Source organism: Spermophilus citellus, assembly GCF_964194105.1.
Source record: "Spermophilus citellus genome assembly, chromosome: 13".
NCBI lineage: Eukaryota > Metazoa > Chordata > Mammalia > Rodentia > Sciuridae > Spermophilus > Spermophilus citellus.
This window is the reverse complement of record NC_138193.1, coordinates 25495441-25501440: the sequence shown is the minus strand read 5'-3', so window position 1 is coordinate 25501440 and position 6000 is coordinate 25495441.

Genomic DNA, 6000 nt, shown 5'->3' with positions numbered 1-6000 from the left:
TGCCACCACCACCGAGCCAACCTCAGGAACCGGGGTGCAGTCCTGGGGAGGGGAGAAGGCGAGGAGGGAACCTTCCTGCCCTGAGCCTGGGAACCTCTCCCACTTCCTTGGTGTGGGGTGGGGACACTCCCTGCAGCTGGGAGGTTGGTCCATACACTCCCCTGAGGTCAGGAGGCTTCTAGCCCTGAGTTTGACTCACACCCCCAGCACCACCCTCTCTGATGGAATCCTGGTTCCGTGAGCTGTGTGAGTCTGAGAGCTCCATCACCCTCTCTGGTTTGTAAAACTCAGGATGCCCCGGGGCTGCATCTTTCCGCCTGCCAGTTCCGGCTCTTGGAGTCTGAGTTGCCAGAAGCCAGGCAGCTGCAGCAAGGTGCACAGCTGGGTGGAGGGAGGAAGGCCAGCCCTCTCTGGGACACAGCGACCAGTGAAAGTGGAACGTCCCTCTCTGGGTCACGGCAGCCAGTGAAGGTGGAATGCTTCAGGGCTCACCTGAGCCGGGTTTGGGGGAGCTGGGTGTGAGGGGTGGCCATGGGCCTCCAGGGGCTGCTCCGACTCAGCAGGGAGGCCTCTGTGGACCTGGCCCAAGAGGCCCTGGGGCTCAGGTGGAGGCCCTGCAGCTGCCGGCCACACAGCTGCTCCTCAGCTTGGAAACCAGCTGTGTGTGCTTTCCCATATGTGTGCCCCTGGGACCAGTTCTGACCCCCTCAACTCATCAGTGACTTGTAGTGACACAGACATGTGGGCCTGTCTCTGTCCCCAGGGGAATGGTTGTGCTTGAAGTTAATACTGATACTGGTGCGTTTAATGATGGAGGTGCCTGGGCCCTGCTGGAAGCGGGCTGTGTAATCAACCCACAGTCCCATGACTTTTCAACCTTCCTTAAGTAAAACCAAACTCCAGCATCCTGGCCCCAGGGGTCTCCAAAGACAGCTGTAAGCCAGCAGGAACCATGGAGTGGCGAAGCTCAGGAGGTCCTGCCTGCATCCCCCACAAGTAGGGGACCTGCAGCCTCTCAGCCCAGTTTCTGGAGGACTACCTGGGAGCATTAACCACGCTGGGAGCACTAACCTTGCTGGGAGCACTTGCAGGACCAAGACTGCAGCTGGTGTCTGGACACGCAGATGCTGACGTGCAGGCTGATGACCAGGCACATTTCTTCATGGGTGACCCGAGGGATTTGTTGTTCTCTTATTTTGAAATAATCATAGATTCACAGGAAGGTGCAAAGAAATGAGCAGGGAGGGCCCCGTGTGCTCCTCATTCCTCCCGGAGTCCCGCAGCACCAAGGCACAGGGTCAAAACCAGGGAAGGGGTGCAATCCTGGGGTTGCATCTCGATGTCCACTCTAAGGATCCAGGTTATCTGTGTTTCCTTTTGTGGCTTGCGTTTTTGGAATAAAGCATAAGAGCTTTGCTGAGCACCAGGCTCCATAGACTTTCCTCTGACGCTTTTTCAAGTTGTTAGCTTTGCATCTAAGCCCATTTAAATCCCTGATTCATTTTGAGTAAATTTTTGTGTTGAGGTTTTGGGGTTTTCTTGCCTCTGAGTATCCCATGGCTGCAGAGATTCTGAGCCATTTTTGCCATACCCAGTTTTGGCCCTTGGATGCTGCTGGTGGAGGGAAAGGAGGCCTGCGGAACAGCCCCTTCCCCACAGTTACTGTGCTGTCCTCAGCGCCTTGCATGTCACATTTTGGGGTGGGGCGCCTGGATGGCATAGTGAGATGCTCCAGGATTCTGTCACAACAGCAAGGGGCAGGGGGTCCCAGAGTAGGGAGGGAGGGAGAAGCATCTGTGCCCCCTCCTGACTCAGGATGCACATTACAAGGAACAAGCACCTGGCATTAAAGCCATGGCCCTCTCAGGGCCTATTTAGGATGGGAAAGCACCAGGTGTCCTCCTCCTCTCACAGCTGCTCCACAGAGCGCTTCTGACCCCAGACGTGGTGGTGCGGGGGCCCACACACGGACACCAGCTGGGTGCCACTTCAGCTGAGGTCTGCAGATGTCCCCACCTCAGGCGCCTGGCCCCACCCGGGGTGCTCTGCCTGGACTGCAAGCCCAGTTCCTACCACGACTAATCTGGAGCTCAGGAAAGCACTTTGCCTACATCCACCCACCAGTTACAGGGCCGCTAGGAAGGGTCTGGATGCACAGCCAGAGAGATCATAGGGCAAAGCCTGTGGAAGGGGCCAGCACTCTTGTGCCCAGCCTGGGCACCACCCTTCAACCAGGGGCTCTACTACCTGAAGCTCTCTGAACTTTGAACCTGTCCTTTCAGGGTCCTGTGGAGGCTTCACCCTGCAGCATGACTGAGTCCATCATTGGCTGAGGCAATCAACTCAGCTTCAGAAACTGAGTGGGCTAAAGCCCCCACCCTCTCCTGCCTGGCCTTCCTAGTGGGCGTCCTCATCCTGTGGCTCTAGGCTCCAGCTGTTAGTCCTCTCCTTAGCACACTTAAGACCCCCTACCACGGGGAGACCCCACGGTTTAGGAGCTGGTGCCAGGAAACAGCACCATTTGCTACCACAGAGTCCCCTGTCCTGACTGATATAGACACCAAGTGGGAGATTGGAAGAATCCAGGTCCCCAGGCTTGGACAGGCAGCACCGCGCTAGACTCTTCCCATCACCTTCCTGCCTGTTCTCACTACCCTTGCCAAGAGAACAGGACAGCAGGGGCCATAGCTGGCTCTACCTAAGCCCTCTGCTCCAGCAGCAGCTCGCCAGGCCCTGCACCCGTGCATCTGGGAAAGTCCACCAAGGCCTGCATCAGTGCACCTGAGAGAGGCCACCAGGGCCTGCACCTCTATGCCCTTGGGAAAGGCCGCCAGGGCCTGCAGGCACTCCTGGGAAAGGCCACCAGGCCCTGCACCCGTACACCTGGGAAAGGCTGCCAGGAACTTCAGGCACTCTGGGAAGGGCCACCAGACCCTGCACCCGTGCACCTGGGAAAGGCCACCAGGGCCTGCACCACTATACCTGGGAAAGGCCACCAGGACCTGCAGGCCACCCCAAGCTGGTCTGCAGGAGGTGGGCAACCCAGGCCATGGCACAGAGGGCCTGATGGCCAGCTCCGAGGCCTGTCACATGCAGGATGGCAGGAGGGCCAGGGCTAAGGCTAAGGCCAGGGCCAGAGCCTGGTCAGCGGGTCGAGCTGCAGGCCAGAGGAAGGGGACTCCAGGAAGCAGTTCTTGGTCTCAGGGTAGCCATGCAGAGAGCATTGCCCAGGGACCACAGGGCAGGGGCCACCCATGGGCTACAGCCCGGGGGCCTGGCTGGCATCGGGCTGCCTGTGCTGGCTCCTGTCAGGAAGGGTGGCCAGGATCCGACCTTGAGTGGCATCTCCGACCTGTGAGTGGCAGCTCCCTGAAGACTGCATTTGCAGGGGATAGAGTGGTGTGTGGCCAGGCCCAGATGAGGGTGGCCCCTCGCCACTGCCCCCACTGCCCTCCCGCAGAGAGGGAGAGTTGCCACAACCCCACCCTTCCTTGGCGGGTTGCAGCCATCTCCTAATGTGGCTGCAATCAGAAGAACTTCCTAACTCTAAGTGCTTTTCCACCTGGCATCCAGCATGAGGGTTTTCCTAAGATTGTTTCTCAATATCCTTAAAAAAAAAAAAAAGTGACACAATTTCATTAAATACAGAAAACCAACCAGAAAAAGAAAGAAAAACTTTAATTCCAAAACCCACAGGGGACCCTGGAGCTCAGCAGAGCAGACCGGGAGGGCATGGGTGCGGGCGCCACGGCACCAGCCTCGCCCTCAGAGCCAGAACGGCCTGGACGCTCTTGGAGACCACCCGCCTTGGTGCCCTCCGTGCCCTCCGTGAGCTCATCAGGAGAGGTCAGCCCCCCTCCCGCCCCAGGATGCAGGAGTGGCAGAGGCACTAAACGAGGCCATTCACAGAAACTCAGGGGCCAAAGTGCGCTCCATCCGCCAGGAAGATGGGAATCCAAACAATGACCCCCCCCAGGAGCCTGGCAGAGAGTCAGTAGAGACCATGGCAGGCAGGGAACCAGGCCGGCAACTGGGCAGGGGCTCCCGCGGAGGCTGACTGAAGTCAAAACGCTCCTGTCACTTGTGGCAGCCCCCCTTTCTGGCTCCCCTCACAGCACCAGGAGGTAAAGGGACACACAGGACATGTCCCCAGCACCCTCTCTGTTCATCCAGTATTTAAGGGCCGTGGACCAGGCGTCCGCACGCAAGCACTAAGTCCCCCTCCCAAAGGCGCCATCCAGAAGGAGGCAGAGGCCTAGCTGTTCACGTGGTGATGAGTACCAGGAGAAGGTCAAGCAGGGGAGGGGACCCATGCAGGGGGCCTGTGGGGTCCAACTATGGGTGCCAGGGAGGGCCCCAGGGAAGGTGGCACTGGGTCAAATCAGGAAAGGTAAGGCTGAGAGCCCTGGGATGTTCCTGGAAGAGCGTCCCAGGCAGGAACAGCCAGGGCAGAGGCCCCGGGGCAGCTGGGTCTGAGGCATTGAAGAACCAGGAAAGGCTGGGCGGGGGAAGGGGGCAGGGACAGGAGCAGGCAGGGGTAGGGGTGGGTAGGGCAGGGGCGGGGTTGGGCAAGGAGAAGGGCAGGAGCTGGGGGGGAAGGGGGAGGGGCAGGAGCAGGAACCAGCAGGGCAGGGGCCCAAACAGGAGTGAGCAGGGGCAGGGCGGGCAGGGGCCGGGGCAGTCATATACAGGGGTGAGGTTGGGCAGGGGCAGGGGCCTGGGTCCCCGGGGGCCTCTCTGAGGACTTGACAATACTCAGTCAGGTCCAGCTGCATGTGGGCAGCAGGTAGGCATTGGAGGCCATCAGGCCGAAAGGGGTGTGGCCCCCAGGATACAGGCAGAGAACCCCCAGGATCTCAGGATAGCCAAGCAGCTAGGAGGAGCCGCAGGGTGCCAAGGCAAAGCAGGGACAGGCCCCAGGGCCCATGGACCCTAGGAGGTGCCTGTGACCACCATCCATGAGGACATGCTGAAGGAGAATGCCGAGCCCTGGCCCTGGAGAAGGACTTCCAATCCCTGAGGGTGGGCGTGCAGGACTCGAGGGCCAGGAGGAGCCAGAGGGTGTGATAGGCCCCAGCAGCTGCGATGGCAGCTGTTTCTCAGGGAACAATGGGCCGCCCCGACTCTGGCTCCCAAGCAGGCCTCTCACGGGGCTGGGAGAGCTGAGGGACCCCTGTGTTAATCGATTACTCCACAGCGTCCAGTCCTGCCAGGGCCTGCCTGCCTGAGGACGCCCAGGCCACAGGGCTGGAGTGGGCTCTTTGGAACAGCACTCGGCCCAGGGAGGAAGCCAGGCCTGGCCAAGGGCCCGGCCAGAGGAAGGCCACAGCCCTGGGAGGCGCCCAAGGGCCTGGGGAGAGGACAGGCCAGCTGAGGCCAGTGCAGAGTGAGAAAAGCAGATGGGACGGAGTGTCTCCTCCTGCCCTGTGCGAGTGACGCCTGGGAGGAGAGAGAGCACGTAGATTTCTAAGTCGGCCTGCGGTGGGGACAGAGGCCTCTAGAGACAGAACCCTACAGCGGGGACCTGACACTCTCCCTTCCTCCCACAGCCTTACAGAGGGACAGACTGAGGCCCTGCCCCCTGGTCAGTGAGTGGCCTCAGCACCAGTGACAGCTGTGTCCATAGGGCTCCCAGGCTGTTCCCTGGAATCCACATGTGGAGGCCAGGCTGGGAGGGCAGGCAGGAGAGGTGAGGCAGGGTGGCCCAGGATGGAGGAGGAGGAGAACAGAGGGCTTGGGCGGAGGAGAAGACCAGCCAGGTGGGCCAGGAAGACGGTTCCATAGGAGGCAAGCCTCAGGCGGGCCCAGGACCCTATCACCTGTGCCTGGGACATTCTGCTGTAATGCTCCAAGGGCTGCAGTTGGAGGGCGCAGGACCCAGGCCACATGGTGTGCTCAGCCAGCTCCAGCTCCCAGCTCCTGCCCCAGCCCGCTGCCCTCCTGGCTCCCTGTGCAGGACCACCCAGGAGTAGGAGGACAGGACCCTGGGGGCTTGCCCTG